This window comes from Sitophilus oryzae, unplaced genomic scaffold, assembly GCF_002938485.1.
Source record: "Sitophilus oryzae breed Bouriz unplaced genomic scaffold, Soryzae_2.0 scaffold_1396_pilon_pilon, whole genome shotgun sequence".
Classification (NCBI taxonomy): domain Eukaryota; kingdom Metazoa; phylum Arthropoda; class Insecta; order Coleoptera; family Curculionidae; genus Sitophilus; species Sitophilus oryzae.
The window spans coordinates 2,516,180-2,529,402 of NW_022146055.1; positions in this window are offsets into that span (position 1 = coordinate 2,516,180).

Sequence of the window (13,223 nt, forward strand, 5' to 3'; positions counted from 1 at the left end):
CTGAAAATATTTGCACTTATTTAAGACTCACCCTGTATAAGACATAGTAATATTTTTTTTCGACGTTTGTCAAAATATTCAAAATAGTTTATTCACATATACCCGTAGAATTTCTAGGAAAGCTTTCAATGAAATTACTTATTAGAATCCACATGCCTGTGAAAAAGAAACATTTTGAAAAACAAGAATAAAGTATGTCATAAGTTGAGTTCACTTATATTTAATATCTAACTTATATTTAATTTCTTGAATTTCTTTTTGAAGTAACTGATTTTAAAAATTTTCTAATATAATGCCGGGTGCGTCTCAAAAGTGGCTCACCCCTATAACTTTTAATTTTTTAGATAAAAAAACGAGATTTGGTATGTTAGTGTTAGTATATGACATAAATTAGGATTGATTGACGTATTCAATTGTTTTTGGTCACTTCCTGTTTCACCGGAAATGACTACAACTTTTGATTTTTACCACCGTCAGTATATTTTTATTTTAGCATTTTTTTACGAATAATTTGGTACCCCACACTTGGTATTTTGAGTAAAAGAGTCGTTAATGAACCCCATGTTACATTTTCAAATAAACCATATGCGAATTTAATTTTTAAAATGAAATTTTTAATTATTTTGCTTCACAACCTAATAATCTTATATAGTCACAAGTAAGTAGATAATCTTTAATGCAACATTTATTTATGAAATCAAAATAAACAGTTGCAGTCAAAATATTTAGAAAAATAAGTGTTATAAAGGTGTTATGTATAGTATATCTATTATTATAAAAACGAAGTGTCGATTAAGTAGGTAATATTAAATATTTGTTAAGTAAATGATATTCGCAAACTAAGTAGTCAAAATATTCCAAAATTTGACAAAGAATATACAGAAACTATTATAAAGTGAAAAATTCCAAAGAAATTTTTTTAATAATTTTCGATATTTTTAATAAGGAATGTTAAATTTGACAGGGAAACCGTAAACTAAGTCGTTTATAAATTAATTATTAATTTTTGTTTTTTTAAACAAGGAAAAAGAAAATAAAAAAATCTTATTTGATGCAGAGTTTTTGGCAGAATCTCTGATAACACCTAATTATACCGGGTGCGTCTCAAAAGTGGCTGACCCCTATAACTTTTTTATTTTTTCAGTTCAAAAAAAGACGAGATTTGGTATGTTAGTATATTACAGTTGGGGGTTGGAACCTTTGGTGTTACACAGCAAAATAAAACACTAAATCACCACAATACGCCAAAACACTTTTACTTTTACAATGGATGACGCGCGTTTCGCTAACCATGTTAGCATCATCAGCAGATGATTAAACTGAGTTTAGTTTAATGACAGGACACTAAAAACATTAGGCAATCAAATCTATTTTTCCAAGGCTCCTTGATTAAGAATTGCAGTACGTCTGTTGGATCTGTGTCTATGAAAGGAATGCGGACAAAAAACATTTAAATAAACAGCAATATATTTTATACGTCGACTTGACGAGTACGTCACCTCAAATCGCTCCGCCCACTCATTTTATTGGCTACTTGCAAATTTGTCGAATTTTTATTGATGGGACGCGTCGTCTAATTTTTTATGAAAAACATCGAGAGAATATCGTTTCCCCTCTCACGGATACCCCGTAGTTACAGAACGGACAGACGTACTGTAGTGTTTTTAACATGGCTATGACACTCTAGATTGAATTTTAAAATACGATTAATGAATCGTCAATGTCAAAATTAATAAAGCGAGAATGTCAAAAGTTGACATATGATACGTTATGATATTCCATTCAGAATGTCATTTTGTATCGAATAAAGAAAAAAATACCGAGGGTGCCATTTAAAAATCAAAAGTTGTAGTCATTTCCGGTTTTAATTTAATTAATATTTTATTCTTAATTCCTACAAATACAATATGATAAGAAAACGGTGTCAGAGATATAGCTGTCATTTTATACATAAAATTATAGGGGAATGTCACCGATTGTAATTAACAAGCACCGTTTTCTTTCGATTATAAAATAGTCCAAATGTAATTAAGTGACTAAGTAATAAGTATTAACCAACATTATATATACAGGGGGTTACTCGATAGAAAATGCCATTCTGAATAGCACGACATATAAATGTCAACTTTTGACATTTTCGCTTAAAAAAACGCATTTTAAATTTCAATCTTGAGTGCCATGGCTGTGTTAAAAATACGAATTTTTAATAAAGGAGCCTTAGAAAAATATATTTGATCATCCAATGTTTTTCGTGTCTTGTTCTGGGTTCTGGTTTTTAATAATCCCGTTTTTGTTTATCTGAAAAAGGGTGAGTCACTTCTAAAAGACCCCGGTATACGTTAAGTCCTATATGTATACTCGTATATCCTTATTTGCTCGTGTATAGTGATGAGCGAAACTGATTTTGTGGTCTTGTTCTTGCACAAAAAGCAAGACCATTGACCACATTGAAAAATAAATAACATTTCCATTAGACAAATATAGTTTCTTACTTCTTTAACTAATTTAAAGATTGTCTGTAGAAAGTGCCTCTAGTAATAATCTATTAAAAAGTGCAAGATATGCAAGAGGCTTGCAGCAAGACCGAAACCAAGACTAGACTACTGATTACACCAAGACCAAGACTACTATTAAACTGCAAGACCAACTCGACTATGGTCTTGATCTTGCATTTGCTCATCACTACTCGTGTAATTTCAGCCTCTAAGAATAGTTGAGGTAAGTCGAAAATAGAATGGCTAATGCTTGTTCTAATATTTTGTTTTTAACAGTTTAATGCATAAGCGAATTATTTAAGTGATGTAACCAAGACCTCTTGATATGTGTTTTTTCCCTCTTAGTAACGAATTATCCAGCTTTTTCCAGTAATAACTATTAATTCCCCAGAATCTATACTTTAGGCCAACGAATGTTCAACAACGTAGATTCTGTTAAGTGTTTTAAATTGTTGTAAACGCCTGACAGAATACGTTTCTGCTTTTGTGTGTCACATAAACGATTTAAGCAAATTACAAATTTTTATCTCTTTGAACCAGTTATGTGTTGTTTTGTACGAGTATTTTCAAAAATATCAAGAAAAAACAAAAGTGTGTGCTCCCGTAGCTCACGTATGTTAGTAGTCAATGCGTCTCCGCAATTTTGAAGATTTCGTATTTAGCACGGGGTCAGACGTTTATAAATCTGATAATAAATTTTATTTTGTAGCAAAAAACTGTGGAAAAAATATCAAATAAACAATATTATTTGGGTCTTATTTCTCACTTATCCCGAGTTTATTCAAAGATAGATACATTGCTTCAAACAGTTGTAACTAGGGCTTCCGGAACTTAGACAGTTTTTCGGTACCGGAAATTTCGATACCACGCCTCTTGGGAACCGGGATTTCCCTTTTTTTTGGTACTTTCGGTACTAACTAATTTTTGTTCAATGATGGTGCAGTCACAGTTTAAGGAATGTGCAGTTCATCATTCAGAAAGCAAGGGATGATTTTCCAAAGTAAAATCAATAAAAAATTGAGATTTTTAAAGAAAATAAATAAACATAACAACGCTTTATTGTGCAAAAAGCCAAAACAGCTTCATGGACAAAGCACTCACAAAACAAACAAAAGCACAAAAAGAAATATATAGAAACAACAAAAAATACACAATACAAATCATACAATTCAAAAAAATTTCAGTTATTAAAATTACAAAGAGAACATACATGCATGGACAATTGCAGAACAGTAAGCAGTAAATAGATATAATTTTAAGAGTTATAAAATATTAAATACTTGATTTTTGACCAGTGTTTGAGATGATCAAAATTTTAAAATTCAAAATTGTTCATAATTAAACATCAACAAAAAAGTCGTTTACCGCATATAGGGCTCTCTCCAGTAGTATGATTTTAGAGCTTTGCGAAACACGGGAAAGAATGAAAACTACTTGATATTCAAAGGCAGATGATTGTACATTTTTTTTGCATTGTACAGTATTGAACCTTTAACTAGTTCTGAGATTGGGGTTGGCAGATAGATCATGCTCCGCATTCCTAAGTGGATAGTTATGAGATGGCCTTTCGGAAATAGCAGATATGTGCTTGCGGATTAAGCAAGCGGATTCAAAAATGAACAAAGAAGGAAGAGTAAGTATTTCGAAATTTTTAAAGAAATTCTGGCAGTGAGTTCTACTGTTCAGTCCCAATAAATATCGAATTGCTCTCTTTTGAAATCTGAAAATACAATCAAATTTTGTTGCGCAGCAAGTACCCCAGAATGGAACGGCATAACGAAGATGTGACTCAAAAAGGGCATGATAGGCTTATATAATTATATAATAATAAATATTATAAAATTACTAAGTAATCAGTCATGAGAAAATTAGATTACAAAGGTAACTTAAAATTCACATCAAACAACATAAATTCCTATGTTATTGTTCCATTAGGTTAGTCTAAATAAATAAATATGTCTTTATTTTTTAAAGTTTGATGCCTTCTGGAGGATTAACGAAGCACTTTTGCATAGAGGTAAATTGTGTCCAATGAACTTATTTTGATTCCACAAATACGTAGTAGTCCTATCTCCACGGAATATTGTGGGACACCCTGTATATCCAAGTTGATTAAGAGGTTACACTAATTCGAGAACAATATATAAATTTACACAAAATCGTTTAAAAATTAAAAACAAAACATACGTATTTACACAATTACTTCATACAATTCCAATAAACAACAATAGTTACTTTGATATCCAACCATCCTAATTATATGAAATGAATAAGTTATTCTGCACGTTATCCACAACTACGTATGTTTTAAAATCAAACAATCAATACTGTACCGAGTTTGATTTATTATTGCCCTCATAATCAAGGTCATGCCAGTCCATACTTTGTTTATGTTTATAAATAGATGATCGAGTAAATTAACAACATAAATCTCAAAGATATAAGTAAACATAGAAAGATCTTAAATTAATGAATAATATTAGTTTGTAGGATAGGCTTGGTGCATTTCAGTTGATTTCAAAAAATTCCGACCGCAGCACTCTATACGGCAGAATTCAGAAGTTTTCACTATGTATTTCACGCCGCGCCGTCCCGGTTACAGTTCATGTTGATCGCATTAAAATAATATTGAAATCGTGGCTTTGTCATAATATTTAAGTATTTCAGTTTTTTGCTAGTGTAGATATTGAAACGATAACTGTTTCGGGTAGTTAAAAATAAGTGATAAAGAACTCGAACTGGGCGTCCCGTTGTGTTCTGAGAATTTCAAATGTTAATAAAATTGCTGAAAAAATGTTAACGCGTAAAGGGGGGCGAAATTACGTGGTTGTTGGGCGCAATAACATTCAATATCTCAATTTTCCCAGATATTAAACTCTCTCGAATCAACATTTTAACATTTTATAAGTTCACAGCTTCTCACACCGATTTGATCAAAAGCAAAAATGGATTCATTCAGTTCAACAAAACAAGTGAGTAAAAAAAGTGCCCATAGTATAATCGAAAAATTAAATAGGCATATACTATAAGAGGATAAAATATAATTTGCAATATTAATGACATACTCTTTTTTTTAATCAACTAGTGCTCAAATTTTTTATGAATCAGAATATCTTCTAAAATTATAATTATATACCTTCAAAAAATTTCGTTATAGCCGAAATAGCCCAAGTTATGTCCCTACTAGCAAAACCGGTGCGTAAAACTATGCTCGCTATTGTAGTTGAACTCATCAATGTTTTATTAGCTTCAATAATAAATTATAATCATTGACCTCTCAATAAAACAAGTTAGACCTTCTGAAGATATCAAAATATCAAAATATTTACTTCTTTATTTTTTTAGAATTTTTACAAATTATACTTCCCAAACACTATTTTTTTTTCTTGTACTCACTATTGAAACCCGTGTATTTGTTTACAGGGTGTCCCAGGCTGAGCGTGCATTAAAAGTTTCTAGAGAACCACAATATCTAGACCGGAGATTTTTTGCACATCTATCGATTAAAAATATTTTCAATATGGCGGCACTTCCGGAAATACCGAAAGTTGACAGCAACTTTCTTATTTTAAATAGGTGCCCCCATTTTTTATTACATACTTAAATTCTCTATAAAATTCTATGAATATTGATGTTAAACACTCTATACCTAACATTATCCGTTTTTGAGAAAAAAAAATATTTTAAATTTTTGGACAAAAAAACTACCTGTCAAAAAAACTTGTATAGTCTAAAAGTCAAATTTAGTGATTACCAAAGCCACTGTGACATAAAGAGAAGACATGTGGCTATCTATTTCAAAAATTAAATTGTTCAAATGTCATATAATAATGGCGGTAGCTGTCATGGAATTGAGCGATTAAAAAATTATCATAAATCATTTTTTTCAAATGGAAACCCACTTTTTTTATTTCACTAGTGAAAAGGCTTCTCAATTCGTTACTTTTTGACTATACATGTTCCTATACCTGAAATAAATTGTTTTTAAGTTATTTAAGATTTAATTTGAAAAAGTATATTTTTCTTGATTTTACCTAGTTTCCTTTGACATTAAGTGTCAACCGGTCAGACAATTTATTTCCATCTGTCAGAAAACGAATTATTTGATTTGTTTATATTATAAATACAGCCTGCCTTAAGAGTTTAAAAAATGTATTTATAAAAATATACCTTACTAATATTTGATATTAATAGTATTCCGTATGATCAAAAAAAATCAGCTCAAAGTTGGCTCGGAAATGATGCTGCTTTTTGAACAAAGCGTCACAATATGACATGGCCAGATCTATTATTTTACATCACTTGACGTTTAAAGTCATAGGCTACTAGTTAAAATCAAGAAAAATATACGCCTTAAAACTAAATCTTAAATAACTTAAAAACGATTTATTTTAAGTATAGGAAATAGGAACATTATATAAGTATAGTCAAAAAGTAACGAATTGAAAAGCCTTTTCGCTAGTGAAATAAAAAGTGGGTTCCCATTTGAAAGAAATGATTTATGACAATTTTTTAATCGCTCAATTCTATGACAGTTGCGGCCATTATTATATGACATTCGAACAATTTAATTTTTGAAATAGATAGGCACATGTTTTCTCGTTATGGCTCAGTGGCTGTGGTAATCACTAAATTTGACGTTTAGGATATACACATATTTCTGACAGGCAGTTTTTTTCGTTCAAAAATTTTAAATATTTTTTTTCTCAACAACGGTCAATGTTATATGGAGTGTTTAGTACCAAAATTCATAAAATTTTACAGAGAATTTAAGTATGTAATAATAAATGGGTGCACGCATTTAAAATAAGAAAGTTGCTGTGAAGTTCCGGTATACCGGAAGTGCCGCCATATTGAAAATATTTTTAATCGATAGATCCCGTTGTGAAACAATGATGTGCAAAAATATCCGATCTAAATATTGTAGTTCTCTGGAAACTTCTAATGTACGCTCAGCCTAGGACACCCTATATACCAATTGTTTACGATATTCTTCGATTGTGGTAGCTCTAGCGAAGAATGCACCCAGCATATAGACGACGTGTAAAAACTAACCACATACAAAAACATGTTTTTCTGAAGCTGACTTTCAAAAAATATTTCTTGCCACATTAAGGCGCATACAATCCAGTATGATCTATGAGCTAATACTTACTAGTGCAACAAGAAAATGCAAAATTTTCAAATTCGCTCTGTATCTCATGAACTAAGATTTTCGCATCTTTAGTTTAATAAAAAAAGTAGCGCATCTTTGTACCTTTACTTGTAAGTGGGAAACCTGTAAAAAACACGAAAATTGGACAACCTGTACACTGTACAGTAATGTTTGTCTGTTTATTATTATTTGTCGGGAGTAGATCACGCCATCTGTTACCTATATATCCTGTCTTATTCAACCTATTCTCTGAAAGCTTGAAAATCCTTTAGAAGTGCATTCTAGATTTAAAGGAAATATTTCATAATCTCTCTAGGTTTACCTCTTTCTCTGAGATAATAATAATCATAAATTATTATGAAAAATGATGTTTTCGATTTGATAATCAACATTTAAAGAATTATTGTGCGTAAACCAAAATAGATTAGGGTTAAAAATACACATATTATAAAAATTAATTTATCGACATATTGGCCTTTTGTGAGAAATAATATTATGTGTTCTTGTTTTGACGTTAAATCCGTCTAATACTGGATATTTGTTGACGTCTGATAGAAGTCCATTAATCCTAATAAATCATACACATGTCTGTAACAATTAAAGAAAACCCATCTGAGATATTAGATATAAATTACTCCAAGAAAAAAAGAAAACTACTTGTAATTGTCAACGAAGTTAGCAAATGAGACAAACATTTTTTTAATTCAGTTGCACTGATATACCGGACTAGCATTAGCTTGCTACTTCATCCGCTTAAAATTCAAAACTCTTATACTGCCTTAGGGGATGTATAGGGAAGACTGAGAACCACAAAACACATACACAAGAAGAAGTGCGAGCGCCTTGCTAAATATTGGAAAGTGAAATTGACGGTTAAATTTGACACTGTTGACAAGTCTACTGCTACTAGCGCCCCCAATTTCGCTTGTAGGACTACGGACTAGATTGTCACGCACGGCGGGAAGTTTAAAAAAATTAAAAAAATTAATTCTTCATTTATTTTTAATTATGACATACATAAAAACACAAAAAATACACCATTTTTTAAAAATATGTTTAATATCAATATCAAATATACAACAGAAATTAATTTCACCACAATAAATTAATAAAATTAAAAGAATAATGTTACAAGTAGATCAAGAGACAAAATTAATTATAACAAAACTGAAAAAAATGGCGTCATAGATGGCTTAGAAATGAAGATATATATCATAATTTTGAAAGTAAAATTATATGGGAAATGTCATCGATCATCATTTTTAAGTCAACTGGACGATTATTTCAAGCATACAAGCTGAGTTCGTTCATAGTGCTCTGCGAAATCTAGGTTAACAAAGAATAATAAATTAAAAGTATTCCTGGGGAAAAGAGAGGAAAAACCTGTATCGTCTCTGATATCTGTCAGGGTATTGTTGAAAGTGTCATCTTTTTGCTCAAAGTTTTCAGGTCGATCAAAAAGATGACATTTATAACAATACTTTGCCGTAACTTTCACAAATATCAGAGAGAGTACAGGTGTTGCCTCTCTTTTCCTCTGGGATACTTTATATCTGTTGTTCTTTGTTTATCTATATTTCTCAGAGTGCCGAACACGACTACAGTATATAATTTCAATATCCTAGAGAGTACAGGTATTGCCTCTCTTTTCCTCTGGGATACTTTATATCTGTTGTTCTTTGTTTATCTATATTTCTCGAGTGCCGAACACGACTACAGTATATAATTTCAATATCCTAAGTGGAAAAAAAGGCCACCTTTCTGTTTTGTACTATGGTCCCTTTCTTCCGATGGCTCATCTCGTTGATATTTAGGAAGGTATCCATAAAATATATATTTTACTATCGGTCCTGGGATGAAAAAATATAAAATTCAATTTGATTTGATGGTCCTTTTCTGTCACCTAAATCAGGAGAATGACAATGAGCATTTTAAGGTGAAAAAAAAATATTTATCAACACTTACCTACATGTTAGTCCGAGAAGTTTTATCAAACACCTATATTTGCCTAAATAATTTATGTATTAAATTTGCAAAGCAAACTCCAAACCAGACCAAACTGCAGCTTGTAAACAAAAGAAATAAAATGGCGACAAGTCAACGTCAACGACCCGACAAGGAGAAAAGTGGTGTTCGAATAACAAATTATGGGTTACCAAAAATTGTTTTTGTCTCCTTTCAACGCACACTTTAGAAAGAAAAAGAGATGAACTGTAATACTGAAAGAACGTCAAGGTTTTATCTGTCACTCTTGTCAATTTATCGGTAAGGAAGATTCCTCGAAAATCGCTTGTAGTCAAGTTTTCAACCATTGCCAGTTCTCCCATAAGAAGTGTCATCCACCTGCTGAGAACCCTAGAACCTAGACCCTAGAACAAATCTCTGGAATGGTGGAGAAACTCACCATAGCAGCGACAGGCGAAAAAATTCATTGTAGAACATTCGCCAAAATTCACGGTAGACCTGATAAGCAAGGACAGAAAGACAGTCAAAGCTGTAGTGGATCTACTAACAGGGCATTGTCAGCTGAATAGGCATCTAAAGCTGATGGGACTGACAGACGAAGCTATGTGTCGATTCTGCCAATCTGAAGAAGAAACGACAGAACACATTTATGTCGGTGCGACAGCCTCGCAAATGTGCGGTTCTCGGTAATAGGCAATGATAGCCCATTGCCAGGGAGCTACATGGAGGGTTAAGTCTTCAAGTTGCTAAACTTTGTGAAAAGGATAGGACTGGAGAATGTAATCTAAGGGTCAGAAGAGGACCATAATTAGATCTCAGAAGGTCGCAGTGGATCAGGCCGAGAGCCACCTCTAGGAATCTAATCTAATCTCTAATCTAGGGGCTGTATTACCAAAAATCGCTTCTGGGTGAGATTTAAAAAGAAATTATAAAAATTCTCAGTCCTAATTTCGCACCCTTAAGTGACGGATTTCTGAAAATCGCTTCTTAGTGTCCATTTACACCATTTAAGGAACCTCTGTGTAAAATTTCATACTCCTAGGCCAGATTTTAATTTTAATTATACAATATTCACACTTTATTTCACCCCCTTAAATGCCTAATTTCCAAAAATCGCTCTTTAGTATTTAATTGTCACCTAACGAACCGCTGGCGCTGTGCAAAATTTAGGGGATGCATTTCAGAAAATCGTCTCTTAGCATTACGTCACCTCAAATAAGGCCATGTTTATACTTCTAGGACAGATTTTATTTTATTTTCATGGACAATACTCTATATCTAATTAAAATTCTCGTGTCACAGTGTTACATACCCCGAAACGGCTTGACCGATTGTGATGAAATTTTGTATGTATATTCAGTAGGTCTGAAAATAGGTTGTTATATATTTTTTATACCCCTAGGTGATAAGGTGGCCCACCCCATTTTTTTTCATTTTAGACAAAATTTTGTATTTTTATTTCTTTATGATTTCTTCTTCTTATAGTACCATCTTCTAATGAAGGTTGGCAACAATCGCGGCGAAACACTGTCTATCCTGTGCAGCTCGAAACAGATCGTGTGAGTTCAGTCCAGTCCAGTCTCGTAAATTTTTCAACCAAGAGTGCTTATGCCTCCCAAGTCCTCTTCTGCCTTCTACCTTTCCTTCCATAATCAACTTCAGAAGCTTTGCTCTATTATTGCGTATGACATGGCCCAGGTATGTACGCAATGAAGAACCTCTTCATTGCGTACATGATCTGTCCAGGGTATTTTCAAGAGTCTTCTGTAGATCCACATTTCAAAAGCTTCCAACCGTCTTATGGTGTTCACACACATTTTAATCGTCCATGTCTCACAGCCGTATAAGAGGATTGTGTATATGGTTAAGGTCCGATGTCCGGTTAATGGCGACATTACCCGGTTAATCTCGAGAATAACACACAACAAAACAACCAAAAACATAACATAATCCAAACATTAACATGTTAATGTCGACATTAACCGGACATCGGACTTTAACCGTAACATATACATAACAATGAACAAAACGCAGACGTAAGTTGATGTTGAGTGATCGGTTACATAATAGGTTTCTCATTTTGTTAAACATTGATCTAGCCTGTTCTATACGCGATGTAACTTATAAGTTAGGGTCAAGATCCGATGTTAGCCAGGATCCCAGGTATTTGAATTTATTTACCGCATTTTATGTCTACGCATTGTCCGTATACTCGTATGTTGGGTGGTGGAATATTTCTCCTACGACGACTATTATCTTGGTTTTTGCCGTGTTTATTTTAAGGCACAATGGAACTCTTTCCCGAACTATGTCGTCAAGAAGTTCTTGAAGAGCCTCAAGGTTGTCAGCGATAATCGCAGTGTCGTCTGCATACCTAAGGTTGTTAATTGGGACGCCATTTATTTTTATGCCAATGCCTTTATCTTGTAGGGCCTTATCGAATATATATCCCGAGTACATATTAAACAATAGGGGAGACAGTACACATCCCTGACGAACTCCACGTTGTACTGGTATTTCGTCTGTTTCGACTTGTCCTAACCTTATGTATGCTGTCTGATTCCAATATAGTGTTTTTAAGAATTGGATATCGTTCTTGTCTAGACCTTTTTCTTGCAAGATGTTAAACAGCACTGTGTGTTCTACTTTAACAAAGGCCTTTTCGTAGTCGATGAAACAAATGTATACATCTTTTTGTTGGTCTCTACATTTCTGTAGGAGAACAGACAGGCCAAATTGCATTGCTTCCCTGGTCCCCATTCCTTCTCGAAAGCCAAATTGGCCATCATCTAAATCAATTTCACATTTTTTGAATAGTCTGTTATGTTTATGATTTGGTATTAAAAAATACATACTATACTCTAAATTTTCACCCTTCTACCACTTCTACAATAATCCATGAAAACCTATTTTTTAGTAGCGATATTAGTAAATCAATAATTCTAATTTAACAACAAATTGTCTTTAAAAATTGTTAGAATACCTTAAATTAAAAATGTGGGTATGAATGGGTATACCGGATGCGTCTCAAAAGTGGCTCACCTCTATAACTTGAGACGCACCCGGTATATACCCAATCATATCTACGTTTTTAATTTAAGGTATTTTAACAATTCTCTACAATAGTTTAATATAAATCTTAAATTTACGCGATTAAAAATAATCAAATGTGGGTTTGCGAAATGATTTGTAACCTGTATAATTATTATCAACTTTTGAATATTTTTCAATATTAAAACTTTTAGTATTTTTATCAAAAATTATATATATTTCCTCATTTAATTAATTGCAGTAATAGAAAAATGGTGATATTTATAAAAAGTAGACAGAAGATAAACAGAACCCATAAAACAGTTATAATGAATCATTAATTATCATGTCTTACACAACTTTTTGTGAGATTTTATGTATTTACCTATTGCATTACTACCTATCCACGACAAGTGTATACATAAAAAAATGTAAGGTTCCCAAAACTTTTGGTAAACTTTCCTTGTCACGCCACTTTTATCAAGATATAGGAAAATTTATAATTTCGAAGGTGCTATTAAGAAATTTTTACCAAAAACCATGACCCCTTGCTTGTACAAGTAATAAATAAAACTTCC